The sequence below is a fragment of the Desmodus rotundus genome, chromosome 4 (genome assembly GCF_022682495.2).
Source record: "Desmodus rotundus isolate HL8 chromosome 4, HLdesRot8A.1, whole genome shotgun sequence".
NCBI lineage: Eukaryota > Metazoa > Chordata > Mammalia > Chiroptera > Phyllostomidae > Desmodus > Desmodus rotundus.
This window is the reverse complement of record NC_071390.1, coordinates 96,035,161-96,051,211: the sequence shown is the minus strand read 5'-3', so window position 1 is coordinate 96,051,211 and position 16,051 is coordinate 96,035,161. Positions and strand designations below refer to the sequence as shown.

The following is a 16,051-nucleotide window of genomic DNA, read 5'->3' as shown; positions in this document are numbered from 1 at the left end:
TTCATCTAGTCAATTCTCAGTTGCATGTAGATGAATATGAGTCATGGAATCCACATGCATGTAATCCAAACGTCACTAATGAAACTTTTTAAAGGAGAGTGAATGGTAGTGGTCCTGACCAAGAAGAGCAGAAACGGGGTTTGTGGGGTATTGTTTCTAGAACACGACCTAGGGTAAGGGTGTTTACCTTGAGATAAATCATTAAAACTGTACTGTTGTAATTTCTGCACTTCTTTTTGGTGATTCTTCAATTTTAAAAAGGTTAATGTAAAAAAAAAATTCTAAACTGAGAAATTTACATGATAATAAGCTCCATCAAATTACGGAATTCTGTCTTGTCTAACACTGTATTTCCAGTACCTAGAACCTGACACACAGAAGGGACTCAACACCAATCCAAGTAAGTAAGTTAATGGCTAAAAAAGAAACGCTACTATGCAGGGCAGAGAGCTTACAGGAAAAAGCAAAGCTTCCCCATGCCACCTCTCACCTCCACAATCCTGCTTTGCACAGTGATTTACTTTTTATTATGTAACATTCTCTTTTTGGTTTTCCTGGGGGTTCTTTTCATATCGCCAAATATTGGGTTGGTCAAAAAATCCATGATTTTTTTTTCCATAAAATAAAAAACACATTTTTCATTTTCACCAATAATTTTATTGATTTAGATATTTTCAGTATGCCGGCTGTCTCCTGCTGTTGGCTTGTATTTGCTGCTAAACATTTTCCAATGCAGCAGTCAGCCCCACAGCAATTATTTGGCCAAAATGTCAATAGTAGCAAGAAACTTCACAAACCATTTCTGACACGTTCGATCAGTCATGGCACCTTCTCCATACACTGCACAAATCTTTTTTCTGCATTTTTACCTTTCTTGAAATAATAAAGCATAATATGCTGAAATGTTGCTTCTTCCATGTTCAATATTAAAATGGCTGCACAAAAATTCACCAATTTTGATGTTTTTTTAAATGCACACTGACATGACAGCTGTCACAATACAATCTAATAGAATTGTTTCAAATGAAGTTAAAGACAACTAAGCACAACTAGAGCCATGGTATGGAAAAAACATGATGGACTTTCTGGCCAACCCAATACTATGCTTATAGCTCTTTTCTTAACTGGTCAATTTTAGAAATTCGGTTCTTTCCATGAGATGAGGATTCAGATCGCAGCACTACCACTTCCCTTTCTTCCTATACGATATTTTAATATAATTAAAATATTAAATTTTATATTCAATTTCTGTATCGTTTGCCTTCAATTTCTTTAGAGAAAAACTGATATGAGTTCATGGTAGAGACTAATTAATAATGACAAAATGTAATCCCTGAAACATCTGGATGTCAGCAAGAAACTAGAAGGGGGTCGAGTGACAACGCAACCCAACTAATCAGATAGTCCCTTATATTTATCACATTAATAATCAAGAATTGTCTTTAACTTCTCACGTGCATTTTTCTTACGTTGATCTATCTCAATATGACAAGAAAATCTGAAATCTTCCAAATAACAGAATTATATCAAAGAAAGAATTTTAGAGGAAGATGCTCAGTTAGTCTGACTCATTTTTTTACTGAGAGAAAATGAGACCCAGAGAAGTTAATTAAATTGCCCGGATCCACATAGCTTGATCAATAGCACAGTCTTTTTTTTTTTTTTTTTAATTCTCACCTAAGGATATGTTCATTGATTTGAGAGAGAGAGGAATGGAGAAAGATAAAGAGAAATGTCGACTGGTTGCCTCCAGTACATACCCTCAACCTAGGTATGTGCCCTGATAGGAGATGAAACCTGCAACCTTTTGTGGGTATGGGACGGCACTTCAACCAACTGAGCAATCTGGCCAAGGCTACAGTCTATTGATATTTTGTCTCGTTATTTACTTAGTCATTCAGCAAACTTACTGGGTGCTCTACAAATAAAAACTAAGAGAGATAAAGTCCCTGCCTTGAAGATATTTTCCGTCTGGAGTGCAAAAGAAGTCAAGAGAACGTGGATAGGGTGACACATAACTCTTTATGGGTAGGTCAGGGAGAATGGATAGAGGAGGGAGGGAGAAATGGTGATGGCTGAACCACGCCTGAAGTTAGCAGTTAGTACAATGGCTAAGAAAGGAAGGAGGGCACTCCTCACACAAGGAGCACGTAGGGAGAGGCTGTCAGAGAAAACAAGGTGGACAAGGAACTGAAAATTGATGTGGATCATATGAGAAGCAGGGGATGGGCGAAGAACAAGGAGGGGAGGTGAGGTGTGCAGGAATCAGCTTGTGAAGACAACGGAGATTCACTTCAGAAATATGAAGATTGTGGCATGATCAGACTTGCACTTTAGAAAGCTGACCCTTATGCCGGAATGAAGGATGGAATAGAAGTGAGAGATAATTTATTAGGGGACGGTGCAAAAATGAAACTAGAAATTCAGTGAGGAAGAAATGGACTCTGGAGATCAGGGGGCAGCTGAACTTGGGGACTGACTGGAGGAGGTAAGTCAGTGTGCATGAAGAACAGGCTCCTAGATTTCTGCCGTGGGAACCTACTGAGTGGACCACGGTGGGTTAATGACTACATTCCCTAGTGTGCTAGGGTAGCCGTTTGGTGCATGGGGATGACGATAAATTGTATATTTACATATTGATGGGGACATCTATGTAAAGATATAAGTGCCTCAGCAATAAAATTGTTTTCTATGGCTTTCCTTGAATGACTGGGCTCCTTCAGTATAACATATATTTATTTAATATACAACAACTGCCCCCACAAATCATCCATTTATTTCAATATGAGATTAATACCAATATAAACAACCTGGACTAATTCCTATTTGGCTATTCTAATGGACTTTCTAAGAGAAATAGGATACTTTCCCTGCTCATCATGACAAAGAACTTCAGGGTAAATGACTGGTAAGATAATGTTTAAAATAGTCAGGAAATATTAAAATGTTCTAAGGTGTGCTTGTTAAATTCAGTTAAATGTCTAAAACGGGAAATTGGGTAAACACATGGAGAGAAACCATAAAGACATTATTTCAAATGAATGCTATGGTATGGCCTGAGAGCAAGGAAGTACACTAAATTGTTGTCACATACCATGTTTCTAATTTTAATTTCCCAGGTATTTTGAAGTTTGCTTAATCACAACTGACTTCTAAAGTGTTTTCTGCCCTGGTTATTGTGGCTCAGTTGGTTGGAGCATTGTCTCGTAACTGAAGGTTGCTGGTTTGATTCCCAGTCAGGGCACATGCCTAGGTTGCGGGGTCCACCCCAAGTCCGGGAACATAGGATCCCTGGTCTGGGCACACAGGAGGAAACCAATCCCTGCTTCTCTCTGGCATTGATGTCTCTCTCTCTCCTTCCCTCTCTCTCTAAAAGCAATGGAAGAAAAAATATCCTCAGGTGAGGATAAAATTAAAAATAAAGTGTTTTCAGAACATGGAGGAAATGATCATTGTTTTCAATTAATTAAAAACAGGATGGATGATTCACAGTGAAATGCCTATTAAAAGGTTCTATTCAAGGGCAACCCCTCTACCTCTTTCATTATGATCCTCCCATTCTCATCCATGATACAGAAAATTTACCCTTTTCTCTGGAATTCTGATTCACTTTCTAAATTATTTTCCTTTTTCACGTTCAAGTCAATAATAAAGTTCAAGATCTAATTTTATAAAGGACTTTCCCCTTAAACTTTTATCTGTGCTTTCATTATCATTTGTTTTGACCAAATGTTTCAAGACTCACAGGTTTGAAACATAGACACCAAACAATTTACATACCTCATAATATATTAGCATAATAAATGAGTTAAATGAGGTATGGGACTAGCTATATTTTTAGCTCTTATTAATACATCTTCTGCAAAAAGCATTTTCCCATGCCTTCTTGGTTGACTTGAAATCAGCAGCATAAGTACATTTCAAAAAAAAAATAATCTTTTCACCCTGGCTGGTGTGGCTCAGTGGATTGAGCACCACCCTGCGAATCAAAGGGTCACTGGTTTGATTCCCAGTCAGAGCACATGCCTGGGTTGTGGGCCAGGTCCCCAGTTGGGGGTGCACAAGAGGCAACCACACATTGATGTTTCTTTCCCTCCCTTCCCCTGTCTCTAGAAACAAATAAAATCTTTAAAAAATAGTATTTTCTACTTCCCAGATATTTTGTTGTTTTAATTTTACATAAACCAATTGTTTTGTGTATTCCCTTAAGTACCTCCCTGAAATCCAACAAAACTATTATAATACATTAAGTTTAATTTATATTCTTTACCTTCTTCGTGTTTCTTCTTTTCTACTTTAATTTTTTTTCTATAGGAATAGCCAACTATACTCCTTCTATACTTTCACATCTTTATTTTAACTGCATGAGTCATAAAAGTGTTTGTATTGTACAGACAGCACTACAGCAGATCCTGTAAGTTGTACGGGACTCTTTTCCTTTGACCTCACCACCACACCTAGCCCCACTTATAAGAAAAAGGCACTGAAGCTTATACACCAAGTCTTAATGATCAAACACCAATAAATGGTTAAACCGTAGAAAATAAACCTACACCTAAGTTAAGAACTGGCAGACAAAGAAGTTCTTCACTGATAAAACATGAGTCAGGATTTCATGTTCAAACATTAAAAAATAGTCATTTCCTCCATTCCTAAAATTCTTGCCTTAGAAGGCATATTTTCTAAGACAATTAAGTAATTTATTTTCACTATTTAAATCAAGTGCAGGCTTGGGCACAGAACCAATAGATAAGTAGGTTGATTAAGGAGTTTGTCATTACTTTTAATTTTCTACTTCCACGCTTGGTATATGTTAGAACGGATTTTTGGAGGTAATGAGCTAAAATGTAGTATAAGATGTTTAGTCCAAATAACATGACAAATGATAAAAACACTTTTAAAAATAATTGCTATTTTGACAAACAAAATTCATTATAGCAATCAAATTATTTTTTAAATGTTAATTTAAAAGGTGAGCTTAACTTTATTCAGGTTTCGTATTTTTTAAGTTCAAGTTAGCAAAAGTAAATTTCTTCTCCACATGCTAGAGAGCTGCATATATATCAAAAGACTAAAACTCTAAGAAAAATCCAATAGCTTTATTTTTCACTATGAAATGTATGAATTGTCCACACATTTTTTACTAGTATGGCAAAGATTACACAATGTTACAACTTTTTGTGTACAACTTCTGGGCTTCTTCATGCCCAGAAGCTGTAGACTGAGCTAAGTATGCAACAGAACACGGTGGCAGAATTTATCACTCCTTATGCTCCTCCCACAGGGAACCACAGTCAGAGTATGTGGACCGTTTTACTGTTTTAGCTAACAAGCACCACCGTTACTCACTGTCACAGTGCTTTTCAACCACGACACCTTTACAGTGCAGCTGTTACATAAGTAAACAGTTAGTTTCTTCCTCAATTTGTTGGTGACAACAAAAATGATTATGCAGCTATGTACAGTATTTTTCAGACTATAAGATGGACTTCCCCCTCCAAATTTGGGAGGAAATGGGGGTGCATCTTACAGTCCGAATGTAGCTTACCTGGCTCGCTGGGGGGGTGGGCGGTGGAGCGGGTTTTTTTTTCCTGTTTTCCTCCTCTAAAACCTAGGTGAGTCTTATGGTCCGGTGCGTCTTATAGTCCAGAAAACACGGTATTTGTACACAATTTTTAAAATTAACTTTTTAAACTTGAATGTAAGTTTGTAAGTGATTTGAAGGGAGGCCAGGGTCAGAACCAGAATTAGCTGGACAGCAAAGCTGAGGGGACTGAAGCTAGCAGTTCTCACTAAAATGGTTGGCTCTCCCTGGGGGCACGATGACCCCAGGACCCAGACTGCTGGCCCTGTTCTCTCTAGTCTGGACGGTACACTTCATTCCGTACATTATGTCCATACAGAAGAAACGTGTATAGCCAGAGTTTCAAGGACAATTTTCTGAAAATGCTACAACTGAGGAGTAATCAACAAAACCCCGGCGGGTGAGGCCCAGGTTTTGTACTGTTGCAAAATCGTTAAGGTAGTGACAGTGGAAAGTACAGTAAATCTTGCTAACTGCCAGCTTGTTCCTGAGGTTTCCAGCTACTAACTCCCTCCCCCCAACTTTGTATAGATGGTACGTATTTAATTCTAGATGTCATGGCATATTTGTTTTTACTTTTTGATGAATTAAATAGGCTTTAACAATTTTTGGATTACAAAACAATGCTTGCAACACTGTTTTCTTTATTTGAGGTACTGATATTGAAATTACAGTCTCAGTAGAGCTCAGAGAAATTCTGTCTAGCCTAGCCAAAAGTGACATTTTTTAAAACTGTAACAAGCACCTTTTATCATTTCAATTACTTTATTACCTTATTTGATGAGTGCCTTTAAAACTTTGAAACTAAAAGCCATTTTTTTTCCCCAGTTCATAAACTCCTCTTTCAGAACGAAATGCTTTCCTTTTGGAAGGCACTGGCTCCTTTTAAATAAATTACTTGTTCTGGTAAACTTGAAGTGCTCTTTATATGAGAATATATTACCTGGCAAGTAAGGACTAGTTATTGGCTTCTTTCTTCCCAGAAGACAAGGCAAAATGGTGTAATTCTTGTTCCCTGCAGAAAACAGCTGTCCTTTTACAAACAAACCAAACAAAACTTATGTCATTCCTCTATTCAACCAATGGTTACTGGCTGCTCAGTGTGTACCACTGGGCACAATGTTAAGTGTCAGATACCTGTCACAAGAGACTAGATGTGAGTTTTTAAAAACTGGAACTACAGGATTTTGATTCTCTCATGTAGCTCTTTTTTCTCTCCTTTTTATTATTATTTTTCACTTAGGGTCTCTAAGAATAAGCCATATAGAATCTTTACAGTCTTCTTTAAAGCTCTGTCAGTCAGAATTTTTTCCACAGATTAAAGAAATTAAATTCATAGGTAGTTTAAATTTTTTTAATTATCTCTTGAAAGTACAAATCATAATAAAGCTGGTTATAAGATTTTTGGCCTTACGGTGAAATGTAAATGAAAAGTAATAAGCCAATTTGTAATAGGGAATTAAACCACCCATTTCATTATTCCAATTTCAAAACAGGCAACAAATTAAAGCAGATAAAACTTCTATTACTGATAATTCAATCTAATAATTACTATAGAAAATGAGATGCGAAAAATTGATATTTTAATTTAAAACAATGATATTTTTATGATTAATACTCTAAATGAAACATTTTCATGCATAAACTATATTCCTGAGAATTCTATAATCTTTAAGAAATCACACCTTATATTCTATACTTTGTGTAAAACTACTGACTTTAAATTATTCATAGTGAAGCAGTAAGATTTTATTTCACAATTTATTTTCTAAACTATTAGCTGATTTACAAGGGTAGGTCTACCAACCTCATCTGAAAATATGAAAGTCAGCTAATTAATCTGCACTCAGGAACATCTCTAATACAACAAAAATCAAAGGCATAAAGCAACTTCGTCATCATAAAAAATACTACTACTTTTTAAAAATCTAATCATTAATGAACTATCACAAAGATCAAAGTCTGGTGCACAACCTCTTGGTTATGCACCCCTACTATTAACTTTCCCAAATTATCTGGTTTCAATTATTAATATTCTTCATTTTTTAAATTAAACACACATACAACACACACACACAGTCAAGGAGCCAAACTAACTGATAAGACCATGCCACAAATCCAAACGTTCCTCTCTGAGGCTGGATGCCTCTGGTTCTTCAAACCATCAAGGTCTCCTAAGGAGTGATAGGGTCAACTTAAAGGAGTATATAGTCTTCTGATGACTATGGTCTTCTTCCCACCTCTAAGAACACTATAGTGAGTTCAGGATTTACAGTGCGAGAGTGCAAATGAGAGTAATTCCCAGAAAGCAGGGCAAACTGCCTCAATGTGGTTTACTGGTTACCAAGAAAGCAGTTGGCAAATAACTCTGATCATACAAGTAGAAGCAGAACATTTAAGTATCCTCCAGCACTAACATTCTACTCTTCCTTCTCCTCCTTCTTCTCCTCTTGCAACATGTTAACAATTACACTATCATATACAGTTCATAATATCAACAAAAGAACCAATCAAGCAAAGAAAACAACCTTCTTACTAAGGTAAATTAATGAGAAATTTTGTGTAGCCATTGATTCTTATATATTCATTCCTGCTAATGTGATTCTTGTTTAATCTGTAGAAGGGTGTAATATCAATATTTACTCTGCCTTTCCAGAAACACTATTTATTGCAGTTGTCAATATGCTCAGAACAGAACTACTAAGAAGTTCTGAAGAAGAAAAAGATATGTTGACTGTCAAAAATCCATATGGAAACTCAGATGTTTTTAATGTATTGTTTTAAAACGTCAACTACTACTGTTCTTTCTTCTCCTAAATTCAAACTAATTGAAGGTTATAAAGTAACCACTTCCCCCCAGAAGCCAGAACTTTCACCTTTTCTGATTAGGGGAATACCTCTCATTAATTAGGTAAAAAAGAAGGTCTTGCTGATGGAATGGGAATCCCAGATTCCTGTAGCCCCAATTCCTTATCTAGACCTCCTATTTATCACAATGAGCAGTACCTGAAAGTCAAGGTTGTACTGTAACTTCATTTGTTATCTGGAAGTCTAAAGGCAGGAGTAAAAATAAACGAAGTAAATAAAGAGTTTCTCAAACTAGCTTCAATTTATTCCAAGGAACATGAGAAGAGAATTATGAGGAATATGATCACTAAATCTGAAATTCTGCCTATTCCCAATTAATTGAGCTTTTACCAACTGCAAGCCAGACGATCTTGTTTAAGAGGTAGAAGAAGGAAGTACAAAGATCAAAGCAGTGCTTACAAAGGGGAACAACTATTTTTGTACTTGTACTCCAGTATTTACTAACTGGGTTTGAAAAATAGGGGCCTTTATTCAGCCTATGTGAATGCCAACTGCAGAACATAAAATAAAACTGAAATTTCAAAGTAAAAATATAAATTTTCAAACTGCCACCAACCCCTCACTGGATTACATTTTCTTTAAGAAGTCTTTCAAACAGGTTAGAAGTGGTTTGCTCTTCACAGCAAGCAGTATTTCAGTGCTAGCATAATTCTACACACAGGGAGGCTTCCTTTGTGTTCCGATTCGTCCCACAGGCTGTGGCCCAGGAAGACACTTCATCTAAACAAGTTCCAGAGAAAATTGAGGAGCTGCTGCCATATCAACATGGATGAATAATTTCAGCAGATACCGTGTTTCCACTTATCATACATGTTCTTACCTCAGCAGTTGAATTACATAATAAATGTAAAAGGCTACAAGAAACAAATCTCTCCATTTCCTGGGTTCCCAAGTTAATAAGCTCAAAACATATTTTACTTTAAATCATTTATATAATTTTTTAGTGCATTAAACTGAAAAAGAATTCATCTCTAGAAAGCACAATACTAAAATCAGGAAAACAACATACATTGGCTAAGAGCTTTATGTCAATCAACTACCCCTTTTAAACTTTTAACAAACATTAATGCAATTTAAAGTACTAAAAAATATTCAGTTGATGGATTTTGCTAGAAAAATAAGCACTAATTATCTTGATCCCAAGGTTTAGTGTTTACCAAAGATCACCAGTTTGTAGAATAACATTTGTATTTCAGAGCTATTAAGTGTTTTAGTAATACCAGTGATTTTCTCGGCTTATGGACTTTATGACAAAATCTTTCAATTAAACATAGTTATTTAAAAAGCTGCAATGCTGAAATATCCTACTTAATAAGTCCATGAATACATCTTAAATCTTGACAATGAGATACTGTATCATTAAGTCCCATTTAAGTTTCAGGATAGACCAATAAATCAGGGCAAACATCTCCAACGGTATTTATTTTTAAAGACCATAAGAAAACCTGCATTCAGGCTAGGCTTTATTCATATGATTATTTTTGTTTTAGAGGTCACGCACAATACATGGTACCGCTGTTAAGTATTTAACGCAATCGGAGTGCCTGAGAAGTGCTCTAAGTAGGTGATTTCTTTTCCCTGTTACACAGCAGGCCCTGTAGGATCAGCACCGAGCCCTCCTTAGTCTGAGAACTAATGCACAGGACCTATACAGTAGGCGAGTATATTGTGTCCTGGTTGGGGTATTTGCGTCTCACTGAGCGGGGGTTCTTTCAAAGTAGGAGCCCACGGGATAAGGCTGTCCCATTCAGTGCGAGGGAGCTGGGGAGGCTTTCCCAGCCCAGAAGACTGCCGTGCACTTCTGCTTTCATTTCATGGAACGCCCTTAGGTGAAATCTGGTTCGCCACTGCACCAACCACCTTCCCCTCTCTCCTCCGAGCCAAAGAGCACCTCAAGCCACCCCCCAGCAGGGGGTGGGGGTGGGGATTTTTAAAAAGTTTGCGAGAGATCCCCTCCGGGGCCCGATCCCGCCGGGCCGCGGGACGTGAAGGGAAAGGAAGGGCGGCCGAGCAGCGCGGCCCTCGGTCGGCCGGCCGGCCGGCCCCCGCCGGGTCCGGGGGAGCCTTTCCCCCGCTCGCCAATCCCAAGTGCCTCTCAGCTCCTTGTCAACCTGATCCTACGCCGTGGCCCCGCAGTCGGCGCAGGACCCGGGAGCCCGAGCGGGCCGGCGCGGCGCGGGGCGCGGAGGTGGCGGGACCGCGGCCGCGGGTCCCCGGCGTGGCCCCTCCGCGCGCAGTCGGCTTACCTTGGTGGCGCGTCCGCGCTCGGCCTCGCTGCGCCTGCGGGCTCCCCCTCGGGCCGGCGCGGGCCTGGGCGCCGCGGAAGGAGCGAGATCGGCTGCGGGGCGGGTCCGGGGGGCTCCGGGGCGCGGGCGCGCGGTGTCGCCGGGCCAGTCAGTGCCGCGCCATGTCGCAGCGCGGGCGGAGGCAAGCGCGGGGCGCGCGGGGGCCGGGCCGCGGCGGCGCCGCCTTCCCGGCCGCGGCGGCTCTGGCCTGGGCTGCGCGGGGCTCTCGGGGCGCTGTCGGCGGCCGCTCTCTGGCCAAGGGCGGCGGCGGCGGGAGGCCCGACGGCCGGGAAGGGCAGGGGAAGCTGTCAGCGCGCAGCCGGGCCGCTCCGGTGGCGAAACCTCCTCTTCCTGCCCCGGCTCGCTGGTGCACTTCTCTGTCTTTCTCTCTTGCTCACTCTCTCACTTCCTGGCTGGAAATTCCCACTGACGTCGAGAAAGAAGACAGACGGACACACGCGTGCACGCCGCGGGGGCGGGAGGTGGGGTCGCCGCCGGGGGTGGGGAAAGCCCGCACTTCGGGGGCGCCCTGCGCCGGGAGACCCGCCGCCCCCTGCGCTCCCGCCCCCCGGGGCCGCCACCGGGCGGAGGTCGAGCCGCGCGCGGTCGGCGGCCCGGACGTCAGGGTCCCCCGCGGAGCTCCCTCTCCCGGGCCGCGCTCCCTAAGTCCCGGAGGCTGGAGCGAACGGGGACGCCCCCTGAAGACCGTGAGGGGTCACGTCGTCCCGGGAAGCAGGCGGCACCGAAGCGGTGGCGTGCTTTCTGGAGGCGGGCGGTCCAGAGCCTCTGAAGGACAGGCCGGAGCATCTGGAGGGGATGTTGGGTTGTGTGGTGCCAACCATGCCATGTATAAAATTAAATCTCATCCGTCTGTTCCCTTTAAATGGTCTCAGTTACACCGAAATCCCTTCACAAATTAAACTGGAATTTCTGTATAATAACTGACTTCTGTCCAATAAAGTCTCAACATCTACTGGGTTTGGGTGAGGTCTTAAATCTCCTGGTTATGACTGATTTTGAATTGTCATCTACAGGGCATTGTCGGGCCTTTATGATAATTACGGTGGATGCAATTTTCGTGATGGTGGTAGCAATGGTTTTGGCCCACAGCTCAGAAAGAAACACTGATCCTGCAGAAGGGAGTTTTTCTCTTTTTTTTTTTTTTTTTTTTCTGGAGAGACCACTACTAGAACCTGCAGACAGGACTCCCAGTGGTCATAATTCACTAGATTTCAGCTTCTTTACATGCCAGGCACTGTACTAGACTAGGGCTGGGGATATCTTGAAATAGGTTAGCTCAGAAATTATGACATTGGATTGCCCCTAGCAGGTTTGCCACATTCCTTTTATGCCTCCTCCTTTCCCTGCACCCTCACTCCCCAAGGTTATAAGGGTGGTTGTTGGTGGATGTTTGGCAGAAGAGTAGAGATTCATTCGTTGGGTCTGGGATGAGTCTCTGCAGTGACCTTGGAAACAACCAACAATCTACCTTTAAGGGATTTGATTTAGCTTCTTGGGGCAGAGGACTTATAAAGACTTAATGATTTTTAGGAACCCTGTGTTTTTATTTATGGGGCATTAGAAAATGTGCCAATACTATGTTTTAGTACATTAATAAATAGTTTATATAAAATGATTTTTGTCATTAACGTAAATATAAAAAGTACAAATTCCCATGAAACAGCAAAGTGTTAGGGGAGTAGTTTTCTTTCTTTATGGAGTAGGGATGAGCATTTACACTCTTCGCTCACGGTTGGGGGAGTGAGTATCCCTTTGCCAAAATAAAGGGTAGACAAGGTTGGAATGTTGAAAGAGTAGAACCAGAGTGACATATTTTGGGAACAACAATAAAAGAATGTTAATTAGTGAAAATGATTAAATTTCAAATTCAAAATTATCCCATAGAATGGACTTAAAATAAGGACTGTGTCAGGCAGTTATATTTAGTTTCCTAAGGGTGCCTTAAAAATTACCACAAACTGGGTGGCTTAAAGCAATGGGAATTTCTTCTCTCACAGTTCTGGAAGGGCAGAAGTCAGAAGTCAAGGGGTGGGCATAGCCGTGCTCCCTCTGAAAGCTCTAGGAAAGAGTCCTTTCTTGACCCTTCCTAGCTTCTGGTGTCTCTCAGCAATCCCTGGTTTTTCTTGGCTTTTAGCTGTGTAACTCCAGTTTCTGCCTCTGTCTCCCCATGGCTGTTTTCTCTGTGTCTCCTATGTCTCTGTATCCAAATCTCCTTCTTTCTGCTGTTAAGATAAGTCTTTGGACAAAGAGCCCACCCTGACCCAGTACGACCTCAACTTAATTACTCTGCAAAGACCCTGTTTCCAAATAAGGTCATGTTCACACATACATGGGGTTAGGCCTTGAACATATCTTTCTGGGGGAAATAATTCAATGCACTACAGCAGACAGAACTATAAAAGCCCCCCATCTACTCTTTTTGGCTCACCAGTTAACCTTACTGTATCCTTGCTTTGTTCCCCAAAAGTTGCTCTTTACCTGCTTTCTGGAATGTTTCTTATAAATGCATCCACACTAATATGTCAGAGGACATTTGCCACTATCAGGCTATAATGAAAAAAATGCCTTAATGTGGAATTTCAGGCATCAAGATCACAGAAAGTTGTGTCATGTTTATCACTAAATCTTTGAAGTCACACAAATTTCCCTTTTCATGAAGCTGAGTGTTAGAATGTCAGTGTCTAGAGGCTTCTGAGGTTGGGATCTACACCGTGTGTACATCGACCATGAGCAATTCTGTAGTGTGTGAAGGCGATTCACAAATACAAACTCATACAACTGAGCCTTGTAAACTCTTGGGCCAATCTTGGGAACAAAACAGGATTGAATTGTATTTCTGTAAAGAGTACAATTTACTTTGGGTCATGAAGTCACTTCAACATGCTTAGAAACATCCAGGACACAGCTCTCGGCTATGGCAGCCAAGGTGAAAAGACTTCACTAGACTCAAAATCAGATTTTGGTCGAAATCCTGGTTTTGTCTCAAATTATCTGTGTAACCTTTCCCGAGTAATAACATGGTATGAATTTCAGTTTCTTTGTCTATACAATAAACATAACATTATAGTTAGCATTATAAACTGTATATTCCAACTCTATGACATTTATTTTATAACTGGAAGTTTGTACCTCTTAATCTCCTTCAGCTTCTTTTCAATGAGATATTTTCTTTTATTTTTTTACTGCTGTTCTATCATAGTTGTCTCAACTTTCCCCTGTCGCTCTCCGCTGCCCTGCCCACTCCCCACTCCCTCAGCCAGTCCCCACCCTGTTGTTTGTTATCATGGGTCCTTCATACATGCTCCTCGACTAGACTCTTCTTCTCTTCCACGTTCTCTCTCTCCTCCCTTTCCTCCAGTACTGTCGTTTATTCTTTATTTCCATGTCTCTGGTTCTAGTTTGCTAAATTTGTTTGTTTTGTTCATTAGGTTCCACTTATAGGTGAGATCATATGGTATTTGTCTCTCACCGCCTGGCTTATTTCACTTATCATAATGCTCTCAGTTCCAACCATGCTGTCACAAAGAGTAAGAGTTCTTTCCTTCTTTCGGCTGTGTGGTATTCCATTGTGTAAATAATGTACCACAGTTTTTTGACCCACCTGTTTACTGATGGGCACTTAGGCTGTTTCCAGCACTTGGCTATTGTAAATAACACTGCTATGAACATTGGGGTACATAGGTTCTTTTGAATTGGTGTTTCAGGATTCTTAGGGTATAATCCCAGCAGCAAGATTGCCAGGTCAAAAGGCAGTTCCATTTTTAATTTTTTGAGGAAATTCCACACTGCTCTCCACAGTGGCTGCACCAGTCTGCATTCCCACCAGCAGTGTAGCAGGGTTCCCTTTTCCCCATATCCTTGCCAGCACTTGTAGCTTGTTGATTTGTTAATGATGGCCATTTTGACCAGTATGAAGTGGTATCTCATTATGGTTTATAGAATGGTGTAACGCCTTGAAATGTTATTATATTATGGCAGTGCTATAGAGAACATATTGCAGTCCTTATCAGAGAGTATGACCTTAAATACTCAGCAATCCAGTTCCTTTTAAAAGCCTGTTAGCTGGAAATTATAAATAGGGACGATAGTCCATGCCAAAGAAGATGTGTGATATCTATTCCCTCTTAATCCCTTTGATTCTTATATCAAAATGAATTAGCGGAAACCTCCTAAGTACTAGATTATATTAATTTATGGAAGAATAATTTTTGGTGATTTGGACCTAAATTATTTCTAAGGCATTTCATCCCCCTGATTAGATCAAGTCACTTCGCACTTCAAAATCTTCCAAAGGCTTCCTTGATCACTCAGCATAAGTACCAAAGTCCCTACGACGATCTGAAAGGCCCTTTATAGTCTAGCTGCATGCCGACTTTCAGATTTCACTTCCAACCACTCTGCTGGTTACTCTCTCTGTTTTGGGAAAGGTCTTGCTGCTTCTTGAACACACCAAGCATATTCCTTTACTCCTCCTGGAGTTTATGCACAAGCTGTTTTCTATGCTTGGAGCACCTTGGGAATATCCACATGGTTGACTCCCTCATTTCCTTCAAGCCCCTGCTCAAATGTCACTTTATAAAATAGCAACACCAGTCCTTCAACCTTTAGAATAGAGATGCAATCATATCTAAGTTAGTAACTGTCAATACAAGTCACTTTTTTTTTAACAGGGCAACCTGGCTATATTCAAGTAGCAAATCTTACACTTGAGAGTTTTTTAGTGTTATTTGTTATACATATCTATATTTTATCACTGTTCTTAAGAAATTGTTTCATTGATTATGTAATTCTAGATTGGGAGTTACTGCATTTTTCGGACTATAAGACGCACCTAGGTTTTAGAGGAGGAAAATAGGAAAAAACCCGCTCCACCGTTGCTGCCCCACCCCACGAGCCAGGTAAGCTACATTCGGACTATGAGATGCACCCCCATTCTCCTCCCAAATTTGAGGGGGGGTACCTCTTATGGTCCGAAAAATACAGTACTTTTCTTTACTCATTAAACATTTCATTCTATTCTCTTTAACTTTCATTGTTGTTTTTAAGCAGTCAGCCTGCATCACTAATTGCTGCTTTTCTGATTTCTTTTTTTTCATCCTAATTTTCTTGTGACGAACGTAGATTTGGTACATTTTTATATTTCCTACTTGGAGCATATCGTTTTTTTAATAGGGCTTTCTGGGTCTCAGCATTTAATATCTTTCCACAATTCTGGGAAAATTCCAGTCCATTATCTTGTCCAAATTGCTTCTCCTTCATTTTCTCTAATTGCTTCTTCTGGAATTTTAATTAG

At 40.4% G+C, this 16,051-nt stretch overlaps 1 protein-coding gene across 3 annotated transcripts in view; it reads right to left on the bottom strand.

The window, feature by feature from the left end:
• Positions 1–11,261, bottom strand: part of NFKB1 (nuclear factor kappa B subunit 1) — a 127,579-nt gene extending 116,318 nt beyond the window's left edge. The window contains exon 1 of one of the 3 annotated variants that reach the window (XM_053923078.2): positions 10,699–11,261. The gene's annotated coding sequence lies outside the window, so the exon portion shown is untranslated. The remainder of the gene's footprint in view (positions 1–10,698) is intronic. The other 2 variants (XM_053923077.2, XM_053923076.2) reach the window with 2 other exon arrangements.
• Positions 11,262–16,051: the final 4,790 nt, after the last annotated feature.